Source organism: Petaurus breviceps, unplaced genomic scaffold, assembly GCF_028583685.1.
Source record: "Petaurus breviceps papuanus isolate PSGF00001 unplaced genomic scaffold, PetGlider_PUasm1.0 47, whole genome shotgun sequence".
In the NCBI taxonomy this organism is placed as follows: Eukaryota; Metazoa; Chordata; class Mammalia; order Diprotodontia; family Petauridae; genus Petaurus; species Petaurus breviceps.
The window spans coordinates 13,076,519-13,093,998 of record NW_027186349.1 but is presented as its reverse complement, the minus strand read 5'-3'; the positions used below and the strand labels follow the sequence as shown (position 1 = coordinate 13,093,998).

Genomic DNA, 17,480 nt, shown 5'->3' with positions numbered 1-17,480 from the left:
AGAAGGGGAGGGGGTGGTCACCAAGCCACCGAAACAATAACATAGTCAATGGTACCTCGGTATCTTTGATGGCCTATCTAATGTTGCTTAATTTTCTCCCAGAAACAGAGATTAAGTTGCTGTTGTTATTCTTGTTTATGATATATATCCACCACTGCAAGTCTTCGTTGGTCATAAGATTTTTATACATTGATACCCAGTAGACTATATAAGGATTGAAAAGGAAATAACATTCATCTTCTACTTACTCCTACTCTTATGCTTGCATTATCATACTGGAAAAGATTTGGAATTTTGAAGACACTCCCCATAGTGCCCAAGCACTGGTAGGTCCTACTAAGCTGGAAGAGCTTCTAATACTCAGACAAAAATTGATTGATGATGATGATGTGTATTTGACATATCTCAGCTAATCTGCTAAATATACAGTTGTTATCAGAGAACCAGCCTAGGTACATTCAGGAGGTTCATCACCAGAAGGTTGGCCTTGATTTGTTTTTAGCCATGTTAACTTATAAAGACCATAGCTAGACTATAAGGGTGGAAAGGTTGCTGTTTGTAGTGATGAGGGGTACACTCACACAGATGAAATCACACATCCTTGGAGTACTGAACAACAAATCCTAATTCAATACCCCTATGTTTTCTATTCACATTGTTTCAAATAAATAGTAATCTGTGATTTGAGATAGTGCAAGCCATATCCAGAGTTAAAAAGAAGAAAATCTTCATTCTTTCTCTCCCTGCCATATCTAGGGACTCGGGAGTGATTGTGCAATAGACTCACCAAACCCTGTTCTGCCAAGCCAATACTACATGCGATGTAAATGTTTTAAGTACCATTTAAATGTGATGACCCGTGGTTTTGGTACATTTGGCAGAAGTGTGGTTGTCCAATCCTGGTAACAACCTTAATTTCACCCAATTTTAATGGGATATCTTAAACACTTAAAACATTGTTGCTATACGTGTTCCTTGGTATAACACAAATCATCTGACTTTAGAAAATTTTATAAAACACATTTTAATTTAATATTGAACTAATTATATATTTCTTTTAACTTTATTATTAATATCAGTCCCCAAAACAATTTAAAATATGTTCTTAAAGATAAAGTTCATTTCAAATACAGAGGGCAATAATTCCATTTTTCCAAAATCTGAAAATTAAAAGCTAAATTTGATCACAACAAATTTTGAAGGATACTTCCATAAGGTAATTAACCTTTGTTTTATCCATTGATTCTATTAATCCCTATTGTCCTAGGGATGCTGTTTGTAAGACACTTACTTAACTAAGCAGTCTTGTCTGGTAACATAAAATGATACTAAGTAGGGATAGTTTTTAAAGCTCTTCTAAAGTTCTGAGGGCATATGTTAAGTCAGTTGGTCAACAACCATTTATCAAGCACTTCCTGATGTGTATACATTATTTCCACACTACTATCTACCCATCTCATCCTCTGCCACCCCCTTTTCCTTTCACCTTCAGTATTTCCCAATAATAGGGCCTTTTCAATGAGTCTCATTTTCTCATCATGTGATCAAAGTATTAAACTTCAACTTTCCAGTGAATAGCCTACATTAATTTATTTAAATATTGGCTGATTTAAACTCCCTGCTGAACTTCTCAAAAATCTCCTCCAGCACCACAATCCAAAAGTGTTGATTCTGCAGTACTCAGCTTGCCTTATAGTCCAACTGTCACAAAGATGATTATTGAACACATAGGAACTAATGAGATCACCAAAGGAAATTTGTGTAGAGAACAACAGCAAAAAAGAGGATGACCTAAGACAGCACACTGGGGACATTGATGGTTAGTGTATATGACAATAAAGGAGAAGGAGAAAGTGCAAAGGAGCAATAAGTCAGGTAGGAAGATAACCAGGAGAGACTAGTGTCATTATAACCTAGAAAGCAGAAAGGATCTAGAGTTAGGTGATCAACAGTATAAGATTATGCAGCAAGGCCAAGAAGGATATGGACTGAGAAATCTGTATTAGATTTGGCAATTAAAAAGAACCTTATAACTTTGATGAGTGTAGTTTCAGTTAAATTATGAGGTCAGGAACAGGATTACAGAGGGTTTAGAGAAGGGGAGATGTATACACCAAGTGTAGATGGTTTCTAAAGGAATTTGTAGGAAGCTGGGGGGGGAATAATAGGGAGAAATTGAATATAAGAGATGAACTAGGGAGAATAGTAGGGCCAATTTCTTAGAGAAGTCATAAAGAACTAGTAATAATGATGGACATAGATGGTTTGGCCTCAGCCAACTGTTGGAGGCTCTCTCATAGCTGAAATGGTGGAAGAAAGACTATTGTGGGAGGCTTAAGAAGATGAGAAAGTTTGGAATAGTTTCTGGGGAGAGTGAGATTGCAAATATCAACATTGTGGAAGTGAGTATCCAGTTCAGATTAAAATAATATAAATTTGTAGTGAAATTTATTGTATGATTTCAATATTCTTCCACCTCCTTTTTAGTCACATATGATTAGAATCAAAGGTGAATGGCGGGAGTAATCCAGGGTTGGGAGTTGGCCAGGACAATGAAGCAAGGGATTAGAGAGTAGAAAATAATGTAGAATTCAGGTGGTTCACCAAGGGTTCAAGATAGGGAAGGGAGGGGTGACTAGGTGATGCAGTGAATAGAGTACCAGCCCTGGAGTCAAGAGGACCTGAGTTCAAATCCAGCCTGAGACACTTAATACAAAACTAGCCATGTGACTTTGTGCAAGTCACTTAACCCCAATTACCCCACCTTTCCCACTCCAAAAAGCAAAAAAAAAAAGATAGGGAAGGGAGGAGAGTGTGACCAGTGCAGGAGTTATGGTGTAGGGCTGGTCTCCATCACCACTCATCTTGAATTTTGTCTTGCCACTCCTGATTCTGGAGGAGAAAGTGAAGCTTTCTTTGACTTTGCACAGCTCTACCTCAGTTAAATATAATTCACATGCAAGCTCAGACACCACCCTTGTGATGGCATTGGTTCTTGTCAAGGGTGAAAGACAAACAACAATATGGTCTAGGAAAGAAGAGCTTGGAGGATAAGGAGACTCCAGTAAGTATGAAGAATAAGAATTGCAGTCATGCAGCATCAGGAATGATGGAACCACAAATTATTGTGATGAGATAAATGTCAAAGTGTAATCATGATTTACTCCACACTGAGGAAATTTGGCCATCTATTTATGTAAGATTAAGCACAAAGATTTTAATTTCATAAAAAGGTGAAATGGAATTTTAAAACATCTTTATTTTTAAAGATGTTCTTAACACTTGTTTCACAAAAACTTTCCAATAGATTTATTCAACTGGATTTTTAAAAATTGTTCTAGAACTGAAAGTATCCATGCCAAATCACAGCATGAGACAAATATCTATAAGTGAAGAAGAAGCCACTGCAAGTAGAAGTGCTTAATAGAAGTGCCAACAGACACTAAACTACATCATGGATGACTCACAAGTATCACCCCTGGTTAAGCAAATAATTTTAGAAGCAAAAATAAACATATTGTGTAGGTGGACAAAATTAGTCAAATGTGTTCAAATATGAAGCTGGGAGATTCAAAATAGGGTAGAGAGAGGGAAAAGGATGGTATAGGAAGTTGGTCTACTGTAATATAAATGATTTAGTTATGAGTCACTTTGTTGGAAATTTCCTCCCATAGATTGTTCAACATTTTATCCTAATTTAGCTTATGCATTGATATATTAATCCAACAAACTTTTTCCCCACAGAATTGGGAGTTTGTATAACCAAAATCCAGAAGGCATAGGATTATAAAAAAGTTATTGATAATGATAATATATTATAGTGATAGCTTATGTGGGTATTGATGTGTATAAAACTAATATTTAAAAAATATTTTCTTTACAGCCCTGTAAGGTAAGGAGTAAACGCATTATTATTATTATTATATAGATGAGAAAACCAATGCTCAAAAAGGTTGTATCACTTGCCACTAAGGAGAGATTTCAAGAGTTGGACAAAAGAGAAAGAGGAGGGACTTCAAGACTTAAGTCAAAAATAATCAAGGAGCAGAGAGGGAATCAGTGGAATTAGTAAGACAAAATAAGACAGAGTTACAGTGAAGAAAAGACAGGAGTTCATTGTCTTTCCATTTCCCAGTCATTTGTGAGCAACTTTGATAACTTAAAGATGGTGATGAATCTAAATCAGTGATCATGGTGCCTTTTCAGAATATTTGTATGTAAATAATAAGCCTTTACTCCAAGGATTAAAGTATTAAATTATTTTAAAACACTGTGAAATTTCCCAAATATCATCCAGCTTGCTGTCCAGCTCCATTTTAGTACATGTCCTGAATATATGAACTGACATTAATTCAATGGGCTAACCTTCCAACTCTATGCTATAATATGGACAACAGAAAAATAATTTAGTTTTTTTGTGAATATATTTTAGGGCAGTTACTGAATAGACACTGTAATGTTCTGTGCCTTGATTCAATCAATATAATGTCATCTGCAAAGATATGGAGGATCTTACTCATGCTTCTTTCATTTTAGTTTCATGTAAGATATCCAACATGATGTCAAACATCTGTGGCAAGCATTTGAGGTCAATAATCAGAAGAGTAATCACTGTATAAAGTCATCTCTATGATTGCACTTATCAAATAAAATCACAATATCTTAAATATGTGAGATACATATCAAGTGTTCCAGTATAACCATGCAATTTAATACAGAACAAAACAAAAGAATGACCTCAAGAATACTGAGCATATTCTGCGTGAAGGCTTCCTTATATAGCAAAGACAATAATTATTCAGGATAAGAAAAGATGGGTGGATTGTAATTGGCATTGATGGAGGAAAAACCCATATTGATGGTATCACCAATTCACTGACACAGCCATGCTTTGTTTTCTTCCACTGTGGTTAGAAGCATACATTTTGACACTGTTTTGAAATTCTATTTCAAAGGATCCACTGAAGTTTCATTTAAATTAAATGATCTCACCACTATGAAAAAGTTTGAGCTCCATTGATCTAAGTCAAATCCCTTATTTTACACATGAAGAAACAGAAGCCCATGGAGGTTGCAACTTGCTGGTTTAGATGGATAGTTAATGTATGTTTTGAAAGGCAAAATAAAACTATGAGGCTTCTATGAAAAGAACATAAATGGTGACCCAATTTCAAAGGTGGTGGATTTAAAGAGCATTTTCCCCTAAATAATAGTATGGAAACTATTAATAATCAGATCAGTAGTTATAGAATGTCTTACTGGAAGTGTTCTTCAATCATTAGCAATGTTAGATTTACTTATATAAATACATAGCCATAACCTGTAGCTGGTATTTAAAAAGAAGTTACATTATCAATCAGAAATAGAACAATAAAGTACTTTTCAAAATAGACTGTCCCTAACATTTATTTGCAGCAATAAAAAAAGAGAACTATGCATTTTAAAAGAAAAGGAAAAAAAAAGACTCAAAGATCAGTCACTAGTTCAACTGCTGGTTTTATTTCCTCCTCTACCTGCTGATAATGAGCATTAAACCTACCTGATGCCTGGCAGGGGGAGAACAGTTCATTGACAAATTGAATAAACTTTTCTTGAATAATCAAGATTTGACTTTATTATAAAATTATTATTTTATTATTCTCACACTGAGACGTTCAATGTTAAATTTGAAAAGATTTTACAGATTAATTATAAATCACTTGAAAAAAATCTTCAGACATAAAGTATGAAAAGGATTTTTATTTCATTATAAAATAGATACTTTTTCACATGCAAAGTGAAAGTAACAAAAATACTAATGTAAGTGGGAAAAACTCTACGGCCAAAAGAACCTTTGGTTTTTATTCCTAAAAATGCATTGTCCAGAGTATTTCACAAAGCTGAGAGAAGCAATCCACATGAAGTCATTAGCCACATGTTTACCATATTAAAAACTGGCAAACTAAGTGCCTCAAATCAAAGGTCATAATACAAGTTAGATCATTGGTCTTATAGACTCATTCAGTGACTAAAGGAACCAACATCTCCATTCCTGTCTTAAATTCAGAAAGGGGAGAAAATACATGTCAGTCTTCTAACTACTGACTTCTAGAGGCAAGACGTCTAAAATAGGGACCACCAAGAGAATAGGGAAGGACTCAGACGTTATGGTCTAGAGAATTCTTATTTTAGACTTTGGGGTTGAGTCATCATTGCACAGAGTTTCAAATTTATGAGATTTAATCATTCATCCCCAAACCATCTTCTGAGTAAAATTATTCTATTTAAAAGATTTTTAAATTATCATTTAAAAATTTCAGTAAGTATTAGAAACTTAAGGCAAGGGGGACAACCTTAAAATAGCTTTTGACATGAAAAACAAAAACAGGAAAAAGCCATGCCTTTGGGAGTAGAAGCACGACCTTCCCATAGCTCTGGCTTCCACCCTCCCCAATCCATGTAAAAAAGGGGACTCTAAACAAACTTTGCATCTGCAGAACCCACAAAATGACACAAAGAAGCTAACCTCCCGCTGAGGACAGCTCGGCAGGCAGGTAGGAATCCAGCACAGCGCTCTGGGAGCTGAGCCCAGCCCCATGCCAAGACTTTAACCCCAGGGAGGGCCTGACCAGACGCGGCCAGAGGGATCCCAGATCAGCAGCAGCTGTGGCCGTTTCCAGATTTACCAACACATAGATACAAAGGACAAAGTGAGAGGTCAGTGCAGTCTGGAATATGGGACCAGTAAGTGGGAGTGCATGGCTTTTACCAATAGGGAGAGAAGCCACTGAGACGCCAGCACAGCCAGCCAGCGCCATATGGCAGCTTCAGCTCCTGGTCTGCAGAGTGTAGGGGGACCAAGCACCAGTCTGAGGGGTAATCACTCTTGCTTTAACCTGCTTGGATCTAGATTGCAGTCTAGGGTGGAGGTTCTGGGGTGTGTGTCCAGCTTGCCAGAGTATGTGGAGACCTCAGAGAGGGCACCCATCTAATACCTCCGGCAGCTGAGAAAACCCCAGCGTTTGGGAAAAAAACTCACCTGTCTGGTGGCAGAGTCCTACTGTGGCAAAAAGCCCAAAAGTCAAGTAATTGAGTGGCAAAATGAGCAGGCAAAGGAAACAAAGCAGACAGAAGATTCCAACAATACACTCCTATTTTGGGGACAAAAAGGAGCAAAGCATGGAACAGGAGGAAAACAGTTAAGTCAGAACTCCTGCACCAAAAGCTTCAAAGGAAAATACAAGCTGGTTATAGGCCATAGAGGACCTTAAGAAAGATTTTGAAAACCAAATAAGAGAAGTGGAGGAAAAATTGGGAAGAGAAATGAGAACAATGCAAGAAAATTATGAATTCAGAGTCAACAGCCTGACTGAGGAAAATAATACCTTAAAAAACAGACTGACTCAAATGTCAAAGGAGGCCCAAAAAGGCAATGAGGAGAAGGATGGCTTAAAAAGCCGAATTTGCCAGATGGAAAAAGAATCTCAAAAGCTCAATGAGGAGAATCATTGTTTCAGAATTAGATTGGAGCAAATGGAAGCTAATGACTTTATGAGAAATCAAGATGCTGTTAAACAGATCCAAAAAACGAAAGAATAGAAGGCAATGTGAGATACATCTTCGGAAAAACCACTGACCTGGAAAATAGATCCAGGAGAGATAATTTTAAAATTATTGGACTGCCTGAAAGCCATGACCAAAGAAAGAACCTAGAAATCATCCTCCAGGAAGTTCTCAAAGAAAACTGCCCTGATGTTTTAGTACCAGAGGGCAAAATAGAGGTTGAAAGAATCCGCTGATCACCTCCTGAAAGAGATCCCAAAAAGAAAACTCCTAGGAATATTATAGCCAGGTTCCAGAATTCCCAGATTAAGGAGAGAATGTTACAAGCAGCCAGGAAGAAACAATTTGAATATTGTGGAAACACAATCAGGATAACCCAGGATCTGGCAGCTTCTACACTGAGGGATCGAAGGGCTTGGAATATGATATTCTGGAGGGCAAAGGAGCTGGGATTAAAACCAATAGTCACCTACCCAGCAAAACTGAGTATCATGTTTCAGGGAAAAATATGGTCATTCAGTGGAATAGAGGACTTTCAAGCATTCTTGCTGAAAAAAAACAGAGTTGAATAGAAAATTTGACATTCAGATACAAGAAGCAAGAGAAGCATGAGAAGGTAAAGAGGGAAAGGGAATCATAAGGAACTTATCAAAGTTGAACTATTAACATTCCTACATGGAAAAACAATAATAGTAACTTATGAAACTTTTCTCAGTAGTTGAAGGGATTAGAAATATATATATTTGTCTATATATGAGAATATATGGGCATATGAATACATATGTGAATGTGTGTATATATGTTTACAGGTATACATAGATAGAGGGCACAGGACCAATTTAACAGGAAGGAATTATACTTAAAAGGTGAAATTAAGAGGTGAGAGGAAGATAATGAGAGGAGATGGGGAGAGACAGATTGGGGTTAACTATCTCATACAGAAGAGGCAAGAGAAAATGGTTACAATGGAGGGGAAGAATAGGAAGGCAGAAGGGAATGGGTCAACCTTATTCCCATCGAATTTGGCTTGAGGAGGGAGTGAAATACACACTAAATAGGGTATCTCACCCTCCAGGAGAATGGGGGGGGGAGAAGGGGATGAAAGGGGGGATGATAGAAGGGAGGGTAGGCTGGGGGAAAGTTGGAAGTACTCACTTTTGAAAATAGATGGGATCAAAGTAGAGAACAGAACAAGTGGGAGGTGGGATAGGAGGGAGGAAAATATAGTCAGTTTTTTACAATATATCTACTATGTTATTGTTTTGCATTAGCCACTCATATACAACCTATACTGAACTTCATATCTTCCCAGTAAGGGTGGGTGACAAGGAAGGAAGGGAATCAATCTGGAATTGAAAGTTTTAAAATCAAATATTCAAATACATATATATATATATATATATATATGTGTGTGTGTGTGTGTGTGTGTGTGTGTGTGTGTGTGTGTATACTATTATTAATACCATCTTACATGTAATTGGGAAATAAGACATAAAGGCACTGAGGCATAGAGATCCACTGGAAAAGTCGAAAGGGGTATGGGAGAAAATATGGGAGAGAGCAGATTGGAGGAGGAGAGATCCTGTGGGACTGCTATTTTGGGGCAGTGGGTAGGGGGAAAATGGGGAGAAAATTTGTAACTCAAAATCTGGCGGAAATGAATGATGTAAATCAGAAGTTAATAAAGCATTAAAAAAAAAGCCATGCCTTTAATCAACAGCTATGGTGCAACTATGATCTACTAGTTGGCAACTGAAAATAGTAGCATTATCTGCTCATATATCAGTAAATGAAACATGAACTTGACAAGGTTTCTGCTCCGGTGTTAGATGACTTGGATTCAAATCTTATCTCTGATGCTGATACTACCTTGATCATCATGGGCAAATCATTAAGCACTGGTAGTTCAGTTTTATCATAAAATAAGATCAAATATATGATCTGTAGTCTACAATTTATCAAGGAAATAAGGATGAAGATAGTAAGGAGAGGTGTCATAGAACAAAATCCCTAACTTAAATGGGAAGGGATGGGGAAATCACTTAATTTCCACAAGACTAAGGAGCAAATATAAAATTAAGTAATTGTATGTGTTGTGTGTGTGTGTGTGTGTTTAGTCTGGTAAAGGTATCTGTGAAATAAGCAAAATGATGTCTTCTCACAAAATAATGAGATTTAAAAAGTATTATAGAGAAAAATTCAAATTTAACAACTGTATCTTTGAATGTAAATTCAAGGGCATTGTATTCCCCCATGGAAACTAAAGGGATGGGGACAGGAGGTGGGGTCAAGATGATGGAGTAGAAACAGGATTTCTGTGGGGCTCTGGCTCTCACCTCCTCCAATTCATGTACAAGGTGACTCTGAAGAAACTTTGGAGCTACAAAACCCACAAAATGTCACAGAGAAGCTAACCTCCCGCTGAGGACAGCCTGGTGGGCTGGCAGCAAGTGGCCAGTGCAGCAATCTGGGAGACAACCCTGGCCCTGTGCAAATCCAAGGTTTTAGCCCCAGGGTGGGCCTGAAAAGCCACTGTCTGGAGGGACTTCAGATCACCAGCAGCTGTGGTGGTTTCCAGAATTATCAACACATAGATGCAAAGGTAACAGTGAGAGGTCAGTGCAGTGTGGACTTTGGGATCCAGTAGTTGGGAGCACAGACCATCTCTGCCCCAGGCAAGAAACAGCCATGCAGCCATCACCACTTGGCAGCTTCAGCTCCTGACCTGAAGATTATAGGGAGACAAAGTGACCAGTCTGAAGGGTTTTCGCTCTTGCTTTAACCTGCTTGGATCTGGATTGCAGTCTAGGGTGGAGATCCTGGGGTGTGAAAACAGCTTACCAGAGCTTGTGGAGGCTTCAGAGAGAGTACCCAACTAATACCTTCGGCAGCTGAGAAAACTCCAATGTTTGGTATGAAGCTTCCCTGTCTGGTAGCAGAGTCCTACTGTGGCAAAAAGCCCAAAAGTCAGGTAATTGAGTGGCAACATGACCAGGCAAAGGAAGCAAAGCAAACAGAAGAATCCAACATTAGACTCCTATTTTGGGGACAAAAGGATCAAAGCATGGAACAGGAGGAAGACAGTGAAGTCAGAAGTCCTGCACTAAAAGCTTCCAAGAAAAATATGAGCTGGTTACAGGCCATAGAGGACCTTAAAAAGGATTTTGAAAATCAAATAAGAGAAGTGGAGGAAAAATTGGGGAGAGAAATGAGAACAATGCAAGAAAATTATGAAATGAGAGTCAACAACCTGACTGAAGAAAATAACACCTTAAAAAATAGACTAACTCAAATGATAAAAGAGGCTCAAAAAGGCACTGAGGAGAAGAATGCTTTAAAAAGTCAAATTTGGCAGATGGAAAATGAGTCTCAAAAGCTCACTGAAGAGAATCATTCCTTCAGAATAAGATTGGAGAAAATGGAAGCTAGTGACTTTATAAGAAATCAAGATACTATTAAATAGATCCAAACAGATGAAAAAATAGAAGGCAATGTGAAATATCTCAATGGGAAAACCACAGATCTGGAAAATAGATCCAGGAGAGAGAATTTAAAAATGATTAGACTACCTGAAAGCCATGATCAAAGAAAGAACCTAGAAATCATCCTTCAAGAAATTCTCAAGGAAAATTGCCCTCATGTTTTAGAACCAGAGGACAAAATAGAGGTTGAAAGAATCCACTGATCATCTCCTGAAAAAGATCCCAAAAAGAAAACTCTTAGAAATATTATAGCCAGGTTACAGTATTCCCAGATCAAGGATATTACAAGCAGCCAGGAAGAAACAATTTGAATATTGTGGAAACACAATCAGGATAACACAGGATCTGGCCACTTCTACACTGAGGAACTGAAGGGCTTGGAATATGATATTCCAGAGGTCAGAGGAGCTGGGATTAAAACCATGAATCACCTACCCAGCAAAACTGAGTATCATGTTTCAGGGGGAAATATGGTAATTTAGTGCAATAGAGGACTTTCAAACATTCTTGATGAAATAAACAGAGTTGAATAGAAAATTTGACATTCAGATACAAGAAGCAAGAGAAGCATGAGAAGGTAAAAAATGAAAAGAAATCATAAGGAACTTATCAAAGTTGAACTATTTATATCCGTGTATGGAAAAATGAAAATTGCAACTTATGAAACTTTTCTCAGTATGAGAATAGTTGAAGGGAATAGAAATAGAAATATATATACATATATATATAATATATATATATGTACACACATATACATACATATATATATGTCTATATAGGAGGGTATATGTGTGTATGAATACATATGTGAATGTGTGTATATATGAGTACAGGTATACATAGCTAGAGGGCACAGGACCAATTGAATAAGAATGAATGATACTTAAATGTGAAATTAAGAGGTGAGAGAAGAATATAATGAGAGGAGATGGGGAGAGACAGAATGGGGTAAACTATCTTATATAGAAGAGGCAAGGGAAAATGGTTACAATGGAGGGGAAGAATAGGAAGGCTAAAGGGAATGGGTCAACCTTATTCTCATTGAATTTGGCTTAGGGAGGGAATGACATACACACTAAATAGGGTATCTTACCATACAGGAGAATAGGAGGGAAGGGGATGAGAGGGGGCATGATGGAAGGGAGGGCAGGCTGGGGGGGAGGGAAATTGGAAGCACTCACTTTTGAAAAGGGACAGGATCAAAGTAGAGAATAGAATAAGTGGGAGGTGTGATAGGAGGGAGGGAAATACAGTCAGTCTTTTACAATATATCCTCTATGGATATGTTTTGCATAGCTAAATATGTACAATCTATAATGAATTGCTTATCTTTCCAGTAAGGGTGGGTGACAAAGGAGTAAGGGAATGAATCTGGAATTCAAAGTTTTAAAATCAAATGTTTAAATATATATACATATATATGTATACTATTATTAATATTATTTTACATGTAACTGGGAAATAAGAGAAACAGACACTGGGGCATAGAGATCCACCATTCCCTACTGGAAAGTCAGAGGGGGTATGGGAGAAGATATGGGAGAGACCAGATTGGAGAAGGGGAAATCCAGTGGAATCGCTATTTCGGGGTGGTGGGTAGGGGAAAACAGGGAGAAAATTTGTAACTCAAAATTCTGCGGAAATTAATGATATAAACTAGAAGTTAATAAAACATTTGATTAAAAAAGAGAGAAAATTATTAAAAATGGAAAAGAATGCTATGAATAGAGAAAAACATGAAATTATTTCAAGAAAACCAAGAATATAAAAGAAATAGATAAATATTTATAAAAACTATAAAATACAAAAATAAAAAGCAACATTTAACTCAGATAAGTCTCAGAAGTAGAGGAAGGTAGGGGATGGAGGGAGAATTGGAGGAAGAGAGTAAGGGAAATAGTGAGAAAGAAAGAGACACTAAGAAATAGAAGTAGAGGCAGAGATCAAATATTAATAAGTTACCAAGACCCCACAGGTTCATGTAAACATTATCAGACATTTGAAGAACAAATATCACTATCCTATAATCTATTTAGTTGATATTTATAAAGCACTTTAAGGTATTTAGAGCACTTCACTTGATTATTTCAATTCATTCTCACCAAGCTTGTGAGGAAAGCACTACAGATACTATTATCCCTATTTTGTAGATGGGGATCCTTGAGGTCATGTAATTTTCCCTGGACAAACAACTAACAAATTCAAAAGTTTAAGCTATAAATATATTAATTCAAAGTCTGTGGTTCATGTATGTGTGTGTGTGTGTGTGTGTGTGTGTGTGTGTGTGTGTGTGTGTGTAAAATCAAGACAACTCTTTACATGAGTCAAATATTATTGTGATTTCCAATCCTGTAAAGGACAAACATGGAACAGGTTAATTCTATTAAAAATATTGATGCAAAATATTAAAGTATAGGCAAACAAAATACACCAAAACATAAAAACCATTTTTAAAATAGTTTATTTCAGGATTATAAGGATGGTAATATAGTAATATAGGATATAGGAAAAAGTAGTAAAATAATAATATCAATAAGAAAAATAAAAGATCCAGAAAAAAAAACCTTTGATGAACTATAGCACTGATTTTTGTAGCAGCTAGTTAGCACAATGGAAAGTGTTGGTTGTAGAATCAGAAAGACTCATCTCCCTAAATACAAATCTGGCCTCAGACATTTGCTAGATTTGTGATCCTGGGCAAATCACGTAACTTTGTTGGTCTCCATTTCCTCATCTGTTAAAAAAAAAAAAGCTAGAGACAGAAATGGCAAATTACTACAGTATCTTTGCCAAGAAAATTCCAAAAGTGAGCGTGAAGAGTTGAACAAGACTGAAAGGACAAAACAACAAACAAAGTGACAAAAGCATTGATTTATATTAAACAGCAAAAAGAAGAGGAATGGAAAGAATTTTTCTTTCCTTTAGATAGATAGAAAGTGATTTCATATTTATAGCAGCTCTTTTTGTAGTGGCAAAGAATTGGAAATTAAGGGGGTGCCCATCAATTGGGGAATGGCTGAACAAGTTGTGGTATATGCATGTAACGGAATACTATTGTGCTATAAGAAACGAGGAACAGATGGACTTCAAATTTACCTGAAGAGGCTTATATGAACTGATGCTGAGTGAGAAGAGTAGAACCAGGAGAAATTTGTACACAATTACAGACACAATATATGTGTGATGACCAACTCTGATAGACTGGACTCTTCTCAGCAGTGCAGGGTTATAAGTCAACCCCAAAAGACTCATGATGGAGAGAGATGCCTACATCCAGAGAAAGAACTGAGTTTGAATCCATATTGAAGCAAACTACCTGTTCTTTTTCTTTTTCTTGTTTGGTTTTATTTCCTCTTTCCCATTGTTCATTCCATCTGATACAATCCTTCTTTATAACCCGACTAATGTCTAATGTGAAAGTATTTGCAGTTCCTATACTTGATTTATGCCACCATGGTGGGGGGAGGGAAGGGAAGGCTGGGAGAGAAAATTTGAAACTTAAGGAATTGTAGAACTGAACCTTGTAAACTAAAAGTAAGCAAACAAATTAATAAAGACCAAAAATATTTTTTTAAAAATTTAAAAAAGAAATTGATTTGAAATACTAAAAGTTAAATATATAAAAAAAGAAACAGAAGCTATCTGATGAAGATAGGTTAAAACCAGGATTATCCTCATCAGAGCTAATCTCATTATTATAATTCAACATAAGTTTTAAAATACCCACAATATAAACAAATTCAAGAAATAAAAGAATAAATATTAATTGACATAAGTAACTTCAGCACTAAGGTAATGAAATGTAAGATAAACTCATAAAAATCATCAGCATTTTATTTGTCTCTGACAAAAAGAATTTCATTAAGAGAAAAAAAGTGTCATTTCTATAAATAAAATATGTATCAAATATCTGGATAATAACCTACTATGACATACATAAGATTTACCTTAAAATGATATAAAATAATTTAATAGAGAAAAATAATAATTGTAATATTATTCAAATTATCTGGCAAGTTTGAGCTAATGAAATAAGGATGACAAATTACCCAAATTAATTCACAAATTTTAAAGCAATACCAATGGGCTACTTCATAAAACTAAATTAAATGATAATTAAATTTTCATAAAAGAACAGATGGACAAAACTACCAAGAGAAATTACAGAGGAAAAAAAATATATAGGGAGCATGATTTTCAATGCCAGGCCAAAAATTACACTGTAAAGTAATAATTACCTAAATTATCTGATAGTGGGTTTTTTTCAATGAACAAATAGATTAATGGAAGAGAAAAGTTAATCCTAAATTAGAATCTGACATAATAGACTAGTGTTTGATAAATCACTAGTGAAATAATACAATTGAAAGAAGTGATTATTAAATAAAAATTTATGGGAAGAAATGGAAGTATGGTGAAAATGAAACTAGACTCATTTCTCATAAAAATATATTACAATAATTCCAAAAGATTAATGGCTATTTGGGGTTTTGTTAATGATAAAATATAAGCAAAATTGAATAATAGAGTTATATAACAGAAATAAAGAAAATTGTTGGTATTCAATAAATAGAATAAGATATAGGAAAATATGTGCATTAGGTTATATAAAATAAAATATATTTGCACACAAACAACAAATTAAAATATAAATAATATTATTTAGACAGATATTTATGCTTAAACTCTGATTAAGAATTGGGGAAATAACACTATCCTCCATCAGGGCTAACATAATCATTGCTATTCAGCTTAATTTTAGAAATTCAACACTATAAAAATTTCCAGGAATAAAGAGATTTAAAATCTTTCCTTAGTTGGCACCAATTTTAAAAGGAAAAATGTATTCCAAGACAACAAAATAAAATATTGAAACAATCACTTCTCTAAAGAGAAAAACAGATTTATATAACTACCTGAAAAAATTGTTTATGCTCTCACAAGATAAAAATGTACAAATTAAAGCAAATTTGAGATAAAGTTTTACATTCATTAAAATTAACATATGTTCCAAAATCATGAAGGTCAATGCTGACACAGCCATAGATATAAAGATACATTCTTACAGTACTAGTGGCATTGATTTCTTTTATCCCCTTTCCTAATGTTCCCTTAATTAGGACTATGCAAAAAGAATATATGGACTAGAAAAGTCCGATCTGCACACAAATATTCATGGCAATGGTAATTGTCATAGTTTAAAATAAAACTATAAGCACTCCAATATGTCCAACTATTGGAAAATGCTTAAAAATATTCATAGCAATATTATTTGTCACAATTTAAAAAAAAAACCTATAAGTCCTCCAGTGTTTCTAATAATTGGAGAATAGTTTTAAAAAACAAGCCTGTAGATGATAGCATAATATGCACCATAATAAATTACAAATTTCACCAGTCTAAAGAAAGATGGGCAAGTATACGAAGATATATTGAATGAAAAAAAGGCAGAAACATACCAATAGTTTTCACACTAACTACAACTCTTTTGATGACAATAATATACTACTTGCTTCAAAATCCTTACATAGATTATAGATTCTTTAACTTTGTCAGTAATACAATAAAACACTGAAAGATTAGAAGATAAACTGTTATTCTGGGGAGATTGTAATAGGTGAAGAGAGACCATGAAATTTCAGATTAAAAAGGAGTGAAAGAACTTCTGCCTGAAATAACTGAGTTAAACCCTTATCTTGTGAAGAAAAATTAAGAAAATTCTTGAAAACATTTTAATTTGTATACTGAGAGAATTGAATGGTGGGACTGTGTTTACAGGATTAAAAAGTGAAGAATAAAAACAAATACTTTTGTTTAAAGGTAGCACTTGCCTTTCTTTTTACCACAGCTAATAAGTTGTAAGCAATTTTGTTTTTGTTATTGCTGTTAAAGTGTTGATAAATTATATAGCCAGTAAAAATCATTATTGAAGTCTAGCAAATTGGTCTGCTTTACATTAAGAAAGATACACAAAAGCTTATGGGGATAGAATTTTTCTCAACAATGAAATAAATATTTAATAACCTGGTGTGGAAGTTCAAATATAATTAATTAATAAGTGTAACATTGCAATTTTCAAAATTAAAGATTTAGTAACTAAAATATCATAGTATACCTCCCTGATTTCCTTAGAATGCAAGATGAGAATGACCAAGAAGGAGATAAAGTGAGGGTTAATATTCACACTTAGACAATATTTGAGTATCATTGATGTTCAAAAACATGCCACAATATAGAAAAGATATATGTATATATATATATATATCTACCTATCAGATTGGCTAATATAAAAGAAAAAGAAAATAAAAAAGTTGGAGGGGATGTGGGAAAACTTGAAACACTAATGCACTACTGGTGGAGTTTGTGAACTGATCCAGCCATTCTGTAGAGCAATTTTGAATTATGCCCAAAGGGTAAACAAACTACATACCCTTTCATCCAGCTATATCACTACTA

General features: G+C 35.2%; 1 protein-coding gene across 1 annotated transcript in view; it reads right to left on the bottom strand.

Annotated features, from left to right (window-relative positions):
* Positions 1 to 17,480, bottom strand: part of DNAH5 (dynein axonemal heavy chain 5) — a 436,545-nt gene that overhangs the window by 1,216 nt on the left and 417,849 nt on the right. The window lies entirely within an intron of this gene.